Source organism: Enhydra lutris, unplaced genomic scaffold, assembly GCF_002288905.1.
Source record: "Enhydra lutris kenyoni isolate GAN:26980312 unplaced genomic scaffold, ASM228890v2 scaffoldscaffold2, whole genome shotgun sequence".
Lineage (NCBI taxonomy): Eukaryota > Metazoa > Chordata > Mammalia > Carnivora > Mustelidae > Enhydra > Enhydra lutris.
This window is the reverse complement of record NW_019154086.1, coordinates 80,067,582-80,079,354: the sequence shown is the minus strand read 5'-3', so window position 1 is coordinate 80,079,354 and position 11,773 is coordinate 80,067,582.

The following is an 11,773-nucleotide window of genomic DNA, read 5'->3' as shown; positions in this document are numbered from 1 at the left end:
AGATAGCATTTTGAGAATTAGATCCCCCTTTATTTTTTTTAATTGCATGACCATACTTTCTAATAGGAAGTCATGCACATTTTGTAATGTGAAGTGTTAAATTTACAAAGAGCTCCAATTAAGGATATGCGAATACTGCAATCAGATTTACTGCTACCTTTGCTTTGGCAGTGAAAAAGTCCAAAGACCAGCAATTGGAGAAAAATAGTGCTAAAGGCCTTCATTTATAAAACTTAATGAAAGGTAAATTATTTCTATTGCAATGGGCAATATTTCAGCAGTCTTAGACTGTCATGGCTAAGCCTTATAAGTGAGACAACAACAAAAGCTTCTGATTTCTGATTTTGGTTTCATTAAATCCCAAGACAGAGTAAGTTCTGAGAGCTCTCATTCAAAGTACTATATCACTTGGACTCCATCCCTATTCTACTTTATTTCAAAGCCCATATTCTTTCCAGTTTATCATATTACAAATTAATCTGGTCATTTATGCATGCATGCACGTGTACACACACACACATGGGCACACAAATGCGTGCTCACACACAGAGACTTAACTTTTCTAATAGTTTTGGAAAACATTTAAGACACAAAAGATTTCTCTTAGTTGATCAATACTATGTTAAAAATTACATAATGAAGATTCCTATCTTAATTGTTCCTGTTGAATCTTTGTATTTCTACAGTCATAAATAATATATATTCATTTATGCAGTCACTCATATACTCTGCTCGGTGCTGAGGATGACTAAGGACCTTTTCCTGTGTCTTAGCAACAGACTTGGCAATTGGGAAAAATATATATATAAACAAATATGTGGTACAGGTAATTAAGATGAAAGTAGGTTCTAGATTCAGTAAAGAAATAAGAGAGAGTGGACAGTCATTAGATGTGAGTTATAGTCAACTGGAGTCTCTATTTTGTGTGTTTGCTGTACAGATAAGACGGTCTTGTTATAAGGTCCTTTTCATAACTATGGTTTACAAGGTCTTGGATGATATCCAGCACAGATCTATCAAATGATAAATTTAGTTTTTTCTCTTGTGCCTTTCTTTAGTCTATACATAATTCTGTCATAGACCTTGAAACATTTTGGTCTTTATTATTTGTTTTAAATGTTCTAACTTAACCAGAATAGTACCTCCTAAAGTCAGAGTCTTCTTTTTTTTTTTTAAGATTTTATTTATTTTTTGACAGAAAGAGATTACAGGTAGGCAGAGAGGTAGGCAGAAAGAGAGGAAGGGAAGCAGGCTCCCTGCTGAGCAGAGAGCCCACTGCGGGGCTAGATCCCAGGACCCTGGGATTACCACCTGAGCTGAAGACAGAAGCTTTAACCCACTGAGCCACCCAGGCACCCCTAAAGTCAGAGTCTTTATTCTCTTTGTAGGTAAAGCCTAACATAGAATCAGACCTATATAAGACATCCAATGAATTTTCATAGATCAGATGAGATTAATGTCTTCATAAAACACATAGATTATATATTTACACATATATGTATATGAATATATATGCATACATACATAGAGATATGTATATATGTACATCTTTATTTGTGTGTGTGTTTAATACAGATTATACGTAAGGGAGAAAATTTACATAATTAAACAAAATTTAATCTGAATTTTATCCTAAAAGTGATAATTATAAGAGAGATCAGGGACTAATAAATCCATTTTGTATATTAAGAAACTAATGCTCAGAGAGATTGTCAGGACAAGTTCAGGTATAAAGCCAGAGCTAAGACACAGATTTACTGATTCCCAAATCAATGTTCTTCCATTTTACTATCCTAGTAAGTGCACTGACACAGGAAATAAGAATAATGACACCTATTTTTTTCCTTTTACCCAAGGTTCTCAGCATGCCTTGCTAATTGTATATACGGTTAGAGAAAAGAAAGCTCAAATACCATCAGAATTTTGTCTAATTCACTCCACAGTCAGGGGCTGAGTCCAAAATACAGCCCTTCCTTCATTGTGATCAAAAGATCATATTGGCTATGCTAACCTATTAGCGTCTAGAGAAGCTGTGAGTTAAATTTTTGTACTTCAAAGGATAAAAAGCATCATTTCTGTTTTGAGATGTTATTAAAAAAATTCTGCATGTAGGAGGTTCATTCAGCACACACTTCTAACATACTTTTAAATCCATCTTAAAATAGAAGTCTGTCTAGTTTCTCTGAATCTCTTATAAATTGCTAATGTCGATGCTAAGAATATATTATTTAGGTGGAACTTTTAAAAGCAGTACAGTTTATAAGTTAAGAATTATTATTACACAAGACCTCATTTAGGTTAATGTAATGTAATGTTTAAGCACTTATATTTTCCATCCTTATATTAGTCTTGGTAGGTCATATCTATAAAAGATGCTTGGGATGCTATAGACATTCTTTAATTTCATCCTTTAGAGGAGGTGATGATTGCAATCAAGTATTTATAGATACCATCTCTGGCAATAAGTGTATATATGATAAAGTAATAATATATTAATATTAACAATATTAATATTAATTAGAAATATAATTATAACTAAAATTATAGGAAAAAATTACATCTTGAAAGTTTGGGTTAAACATGGTATGATACATGTATATTTAAATAAATGTAAATTTTTGCTCTTTGAGTCTTTTACTTAAATCCTCTAACATATCTGAATTAATTCAACTATTACTTTTTTATTGTATAGGTACTTTGGGGTAGGCAGACTTAAGATAGATTTTCTCTTTTCAGAAATTATCATTAGTGATCAAACACTTAATTGAATCCCCAGGTAGTCTAATTTGGTTATAATGGCAAAAATAATGAGGTTGTTGATTTCTGGTTCACATATTGACACTATTATGTTGTTGCAACTATTAAACTGTGATACTTTTGAGGAGTCTCTAGTTGGTAAGTTGGGATTTACATCAAACTTCAGCAACACTAGGTAACATTCAGAGATGATTGCTCCCATGATGCAATCCTTTATCCTCTATAGGGAGCTCCATCTCAATGCCAATCCTTACTTTGCGATATTTTCCCAATGTGAGCACAAGTGGCTAATCAATTTAAAAACCATAATTACTGAGAACCTTAATATAATGGTGCTGTGTTAATTGTAAGAATACAAAAATAAACATCATTTGCCATGTTTTCAAGGAATTTTATTTTAAAAAAAAATTTAATATCTTAATTTTATTTTTTTCAGGATTCAAAGATTCATTGTTTATGCACCACACTCAGTGCTCCATGCAATACATGCCCTCATTAATATCTACTACCAGGCTCACTCATCCCTCCACTCCCCTCTCCTCCAAAACCCTCAGTTTACTTCTCAGAGTCCACAGTCTCTCATGCTTCGTCTCCCTCTCCAATTTATCCCAATTCACTTTTCCTTTCCTTCTCCTAATGCCCTCCATGTTATTCCTTATGCTCCACAAGTAAATGAAACCATATGATAATTGACTTTCTCTGCTTGACTTACTTCACTCAGCACAATCTCCTCCAGTCCTCTGTGTTGATACAAAAGTTGGGTATTCATCCTTTCTGATGGCTTTGAAATATTCCATTGTACATATATGGACAATATCTTCCTATCTATTCGTCTGTTGAAGGGCATCATGGCTCTTTCCACAAGATCAAGATACCTTGGAGTAAACCTAACCAAAGAAGTAAAGGATCTGTATTTGAGGAACTACAGAACACTCATGAAAGAAATTGAAGAAGACACAAAAAGATGGAAGAACATTCTATGCTCATAGATCAGAAGAATAAACATTGTTAAAATGTCTATACTGCCCAGAGCAATCTATACTTTCAATGCCATCCCAATCAAAATTCCACTGACATTTGTAGCTTTACTACAAAGCTGTGATCACCAAGACAGCATGGTACTGGCACAAAAACAGACACATAGACAGATGGAACAGAGTAGAGAGCCCAGATATGGACCCTCAACTCTATGGTCAAATAATATTCTACAGAGCAGGAAAAAATATACAGTAGAAAAAAGACAGTCTCTTCAATAAGTGGTGCTGGGAAAATTGAACAGCTATGTATATGAGAATGAAATTTGACCATTCTCTCAGACCATACAGACAGATAAACTCAAAATGGATGAAAGACCTCAATGTGAGGCAGGAATCTTTCAAGGAATTTTATGTTCATTAGAATAGAAAACATCTTTAGATCAACTATTGTATAAGAAAATTCATGGCAAATAAATTGAGGGTCATATAAGAACAGCAATACATTAAAAAAGCTGGATATAAGATTGAGAGCCAGTATAATGTATTGGTTTTGAGTCTTGCCTTTCTATCTATACTGCATTAGTTTAAATCTCAATTCAACTAGCTAAAAGTTGAGTGACTTTGGGCAAGTTACTAGAACTTTCTCTTAGGTATATATTATGTATTACTTCTTCATAATTATATAACTAGTGATGAGAATAACATATATGTACTTCAAAGGATTCTTGGCAGAATTAAATAAGTTAATATAAGGAACAGTGCCTGGAATATAGAAATGGTATATGAGCATCAGCTAGTAGTACCAGTATACTGAGTTAAGATCATAATGTATATGAAGTACTTAGCAGAGTGTATGTTTCCTAGTAACCAGTTGAAATTTTTAGTTTATCTTCATCATGATATATGCTGGGTTGCTATGTTATGTTTGGGCAAAATAAAATCAAACTCTCTCTCTATATCTATACATATGTATATATATACACAACTATATATGATTACATTATATATACACACAGACTAATACTAGTTAGCATATAATTAATACTATGATAATTATAATAATATATTTTATATTAAAATATTAAATATTAAAACATGTATATATTTGTATATGTTATAATTTTAATAATTATAATAATATTATCATATAACTGATACTAGTTAGTATATAATACTAACTTATATATACATATAGTTAGTAAGTAAGGATTAATATATTTGTATAACTACATCTAATTGAAGGAGAAATCATATTATGCTGTGATGTGTTTAAGGGATAGGTTGTGAAAGTTATATGGAAAAGGGAATAATCTAGTATATTGATATTTGAGCAAATCACAGGGTGAGACACACACAGTGAATGAAAAACAAACCTGATATTACTTCTGTGTTCTGGCTCTGAAAAAGGTTGAATCTCAGTGTTAAACCTCAGTTTCCAAATGCTGGAAAAATAACTACATTTATTCCTAGTAAAATGACATGAGAGCTATTATGGTAGGATGAGTGCAAAAAAAAAAAAAAAAATTGCCCTAGACCCTAGAACTTCCTCTACCAAAATAGCAAATAAAATAAACACTGCATCTCAAGTAAGATTGCATATATTTGTGTTTTCATCAAAGACTTGAAAGATCCATGCCTGTTAACTGGCCAGTTTGTCTTGCAAAGAAGTCAAAGGATTTTGGAGAGTGACAGTGGATTATATACATAACCACTGACAACGCTGGTTTCAGTTGCTATTCTAGGTAGGATTTCTTTACTGGAGCAAATCAGTACAGTATCTGGAAACTGGTATGCAAGTATGGATTTAGTAATGCTTTCTTTTCTTTTCTTTTTTTTTTTTTTTTTTTTAGATTTTTATTTTATTTGACAGATAGAGATCACATGTAGGCAGAGAGGCAGGCAGAGAGAGAGAGAGGAGGAAGCAGGCTCCATGCCGAGCAGAGAGCCTGACGCGGGGCTCGATCCCAGGACCCTGGGATCATGACCTGAGCCGAAGGCAGAGGCTTTAATCCACTGAGCCACCCAGGCACCCCAGTAATGCTTTATTTTCTATCCCTGATGTTAAGGACTACCAAAAGTGGGTTATTTCGCCTGAAAGAGATAGCAGTACCCCTATACTTTCTGATTTGAGGACTATGTCAACTTTCCAGGTTTCCTTTCATGAACTAATCTGCAGGGATTTTCTTTATCCTGTTATTTCTTACAACATTGTGCTGATCTGCTTTTCTGTTATGTTACTATATTTATTGGATTTGGTGAGCAGGATTTAATAAATAATCAATATACATGGTAAGTCACATGCATACCAAAGGGTGAAAAATAACCTCAATGGAAACTGAGCAGATGGGATTAGTTGTTAAGTGAAGTACTTCACACTGTGGTAGCAAGGAGAAGAATAGATCAAGGCAGACGTTGTGCAACACACGCCTTTGACCCAGGCTTCAAAAGGTGGATGGTATTTTTATAGTTAGAGCTAGAGAAAGGAGAACATTTTAAGTGGAGAGAAAAATATGTGGGTGAAGTGAAGTTAGAAAGTGAAGTAGCAGAAGAGCTGTTTTGGAAGTAGAGAACAATAACAAGAAAAAAAATAAAAAGTACCTGGAGAGGCAAGTTGTGGGTTGAGTTGCCAAGATAAGAATTGTGATGTTTATTTTTGATCATAAGATTTGCATTTGAACTAGGGAAAATGTTTCAATAGACCTGTTAATGTACAAGAGGATCCTGGACTGATACGAGGGGGTGGTTGAGACACGAGTGTTCTATTTTCCTTCCCTTTCCCCAATCCACTGGTCTTGGAAGTCTGAGGGGATGAGTATTATGGACCCCAAATTTAGAATGGTACCTTTAACTGAACTATTTAAGGAACATGGTAGATTTCTTTGCCTAGACTTTTAAAATCCCAAGTAGTAGGAAAAAAGACAAAATTCAAAATCACACTTGCATGAACGATAATGTCCATTGTTAAGGCAATTGGTTTTGCCTTTTAGCTTTTTTACTCGCTAAGTAACCAACCCTTTAGCAAGAGAATAGATTGAAAAGTATTGATTAGATATATTATTTAGAAATGGTATGAAAGACAGGAAATTATTGATATTGTGCTTGATGAAAAAACATTTCAATAAGTGGGCTAAACAGTAGATGTTACTGGTCGACTCTCAAGAACACTCACAGTTTAATAGATTTCTCACAGTTGCAACAGTGGAAGCAGAAGGAGTAGTGACCATGCTGGTGGTAGTAGGAATGCCATGGGTCCTATTCTTTGTAGACTTACATGCCAGGAACACTTCAAGCAATCATTCCAACTACAACCCTATGAACTAGAGACTATTGCCATCCCAATTTTACAGATGATGAATTTGTGACAGAGATCATTGACTGTGATCAAGGTCACACAGCTAGAAAGGGTTAAACAAAGCAAAACATCCTTTGTGGTCTCAGAGGCTGCACCCTGACTTGCTATATAGTTGCCAAATAGTTGTACAGCTCCCCACTCATAAAAGCCTAATCAGTCTTAGGTGTAATTTCTCAAAATGGATTACAGTTGTTTGTTTTTGTTTGTTTCAATAGATGAAAACAGCCTATATTTAACTATGTGATCTTTGCCTTATTAGCATGTTTTTCGAACTCCAGCCTTAAAGAATAGTAAAGGTGAATGTGAAGTATTATCATTTATCTTTTTTCATTAGTCGCAACAGTTGCTAGTCTTTTTAAAATTTTTATGGCTTGTTTATTTTTACTTATTTATTGTTAATTGTTAATTTTTATTTTTTTTAAAGATTTTATTTATTCATTTGAGAGAGAGATAGAGTGAGCACGAGCAGGAGTGGGAGAGGCAGAGGGAGAAGCAGACTCCCTACTAAGCAGGGAGCCCCATTCAGGGCTCGATCCCAGGACCCATGACCTGAGCCAAAAGCAGACACTTAACCGACTGAGCCACCCCAGGCGCCCCTATTTTTATTTAAAAAAAAATAAACTTGGGACACCTGGATAGCTCAGTTAGTTAAGTGTCTGACTCTTGATTTCACCTCAGGCCATGATCTCAGGGTCGTGGGGCCAAGCCCCACTCCTCGCTCAGCAGGGAGCGTACTTGAAAGTCTCTCTTCCTCTCCCTCTATCCTACCCCTGCTCCTTCTCTCTCTCAAATAAATAAATAAATCTTAAAAAGAACTTTAAGACATAATTTACGTACAATATTTATCAATTTTGAATGACGAGTTTTGAAAAATGCATGTACATATTGAAAAATATAGATAGCCATATATTATATATAGAATATTTCTACCACCTCAATAATTTAACTCACTAAGTAATAATTTAATTATTTAATAATTTAAATATTTTAAAATTTAAAATTAAAATGTTAAAAAATTTTTTAAAAATTAAATATTTATATATTAAATTTAAATAATTTAATTATTTAATAATAATTTAACCTTATCACTAAATCATCTCTGAAATCTCTCACCTCTGATGATTAGTGATAGGCTTTGTCTCTTTAGTTTTTCCTTTTCTAGATTTTATATAATCATTCTTTCACTTAGCATAATGTGTTAGTTATTATGATGTATGCATCTGTAGCTTATTTGTTTTATATAAAAGTATACTATGATTTATTTATCTATTCACATGTTGATGGACTTTTGGACTGTTTCCAGTGTTTGATTATTATAAATAAAGCTGCTTTGAACTTTAAAGTACAAGTTTAATCTCTCTCTCTCCCCTTTTTCATTTTAAAGTTCATAACTTATTTTGAAGGTCGTACTTAACTTAAAACACTCTGAAGTTGTGATTTTTGGTTGATTTATTTCCAATGTTGCTTTCTTTGAATTACACTAATGACTTTATTTTAGATTCAAGTGTTTGGCTTCATCACCAATTATGTTAATTTTTTTTTGTTCTTGATGCTTTAGGTTGATACTACTATATTTGTTATAGGCATGTGACATTGTATTTTGTTTTTTAATTTTTGCATGTTCAAATACTTAAGCTCACTCACAAATCCTATTTTAGTTCTGTCATGTAAGATCGCTAAGACTGGAGCCAATCTCTCTAGATCCTAATGCTGATAACTCAGATCTTGTTTGATAGATGTATAAGCTATGCCTAAAGGCCAATGGTCCTGTGCCAGAAAGAAGGAGCACCAATTAGTAAATGAATAAATTATCCTTCTGTTTATAATTGAATTCTACAATCTAATTTTGTTTAAACAAAGCCTTACGCCTTTATCATGAGCATAGCATATTAAAGTGATGACTGATCTTTGGCTCCTCCTGTGAACTGTAAGATTCTAATATGTTTAGAAACTTATATACAGTTTTATTTATTGCTCACTATAATGGCTGATAATCAAGGCATAACCTCTTAAATAAGCAATTCACTTTCAAAATTAAAGCACATGCATAAGAATAATTTTTGAATTTTCTAATTTTTGTTCTCTCCTACAGATAATGAGAGCTTTTGTCAGCTATGATTTGTAGGCACAGTACTCATTGTATTCTGACTCCTGTATATTTTACTATATTCTCTCTACTTTTCTCAAATAGGATACTTCCTGAAGACAGCATTAATAATCACGTGTTTTTAAGAAAAAGTAAAATGTAGGGACAATACTCTGGGTTTTATTACTGAGAAAATCTTTACCAGACTGGTGATTTTTAAAAACATTTAACATTCTTGAGATAATTAAAGATTTTCTTTGGGTACAATCACATCTCATAGCATTTCTCTTTATGTAAGTAAATTTGTATTTTAAGCTAAAAATACAACATAGTTCTGTCATATCATATCATATTTATTATTAAATGATTCAAATTTTAACTGCACTTTTAACATCAGAAACCAAACATATATTGCAGAAATCTAAGGTCATCTATAAAGTTCAGGAGGCTTTTTGGAATAGTAAAATGAATATAAACTTTAAGGAAAATGTCAATTTTATTCTTAGCAATCACAGTAAAAAATGAAGTAGTTAAGGATAGCACATTTTGAAAGTTGAAAAAAAGGAAAACAGAAAATATTGCTTTTTTTGGTGTAATGCTGACATTGGAATAGGCCTACGAAGTTGGTTGTATGTTAACTTTTTTCTTCTTTCTTCTTTCTTTTTAAATTAGAAAAGAACATATAATATTACAACATTCAAAACTGGTTGCTTTACCCACAATATTATGGTCAATTAATCCTTGACAAAGTGGGGAAGAATACCCAATAGGAAAAAGAATGTCTCTTCAACAGATGGTGTTGGGAAACTGGACAGCTACATACAAAAGAATGAAACTGGACCACGGTCTCACACCACACAAAAATAAATTCAAAATGGATGACAGACCAAAATGTGAGAAAGGAAACCATTAAAATCCTGGAGGAGAACACAGGCATTAGCTTCTTTGACACTGGCCATAGCAACTTCTTTCAGTATATATCTCCTGAGGCAAGGGAAACAAAAGCAAAAATAAACTATTGGGACTACATCAAAATAAAAAAAACTTCTGCAGAGCAAAGGAAACAACAAAACTAAACTAAGCTAAACTCCCATTTTGTAGGCTGAATGGGAGTTTCTACAGAATGGGAGAAGATATTCGCAAATGACATATCTGATAAAAGGTTAGTGTTCAAGATATACAAAGAACTTATCAAACTCACCCAAAAAGTAAATAATCCAATTAAAAAATGGGCAGAAGACATGAATAGATATTTTTTCCAAAGAAGATGTACAGATGGCCAACAGACATATGAAAAGATGGCTCAACATCACTTACCATCAGGGAAATGCAAGTCAAAATTACAATGAGATATCACCTCACACCTGTCAGAATGGCTAAAATCAACAACACAAGAAACAACAGGTGTTGGTGAGGATGTGGAGAAAGCCGAATCCTCTTGTACAGTGGTGGGAATGCAAACTTGTGCAGTCCATCTGGAAAACAGCATGAAGTCCCCTCAGTAAATTGAAAAATACAATGACCATATAATCTAGCCATTGTTCTACTAGGTATTTAACCAAAGAACACAAAAATACTAAATCGAAGGATTCCATGCACCTAGATGTTTATCTAGCATTATTTACAATAGCCAAACTATGGAAACAGCCCGTGTTCATTGTATGATGAATGGATAAAGAAAAGGTGATATATATAAAATGGAATATTACTCAGGCATAAAAATGAATGAAATCTTTTCATTTGTAATGATGTGGATGGAGCTAGAGGGTATTATGCTAAGTAAAATAAATCAGAGAAAAACAAATACCATATGATTTCACTCATATGTGGAATTCAAAAAACAGAACAAATGAGGAAAGGGGGCAAAAAAGAGAGAGGAAGGCAACCAGAAAGGAGGGAGTGGGGGGATGGGCTAAATAGGTGATGGGGATCAAGGAGCATGCTTGTGATGAGCACCAGGTGTAGTATGGAGGTGGTGAATCACTAGATTGTACACCTGAAACTAGTATTACACTGTGCGTTAACTAACTGGAATATAAACAAAAACTTTAAAAAAAACCCAGTTGCTTCATATCTGAATCTTTTGAGGATCACAGCTGAGCTAGAGATAGTTTTCATAAGTGCGAAGAAATGTATTATAGATGTGATCTTTAAGACAAGGTGGTCTGAGATAGTGAAAAGTGTTTTAGGTAGACAAGTGTTAACCCGAAAGCATTTAAATTGATGAAAAAAGCCAAATATAGGTCCCAAGTTCATGAAAAAAGAAAGCCAGATATTTCTATTTCCAAAGGCATTTTGTGGTTTCTGGGATAATTATTTAAAGCATACAACATCTAGTTTGGCTTCTCATTAAAGAATAAAAAATTGGGAGTGCCAGTGTGGCTCAATTGGTTAAGCACCTGCCTTCAATTTAGATCATGATCTCAGGGTCCTGAGTTGGAGCCCTGAGTTTGGGTCCCTGGTCAGCAGGAAGCTTGCTTCTCCCTCTCTATCTCCCCCTGTTCACATGCTCTCATAAAGAAATAAAATCCTTAAAAAAAAAAAAAGAGTAAAGAATTCGATGTTCTTTGGGAGAGAGTTTACAAGAGCAGATGAATTTGG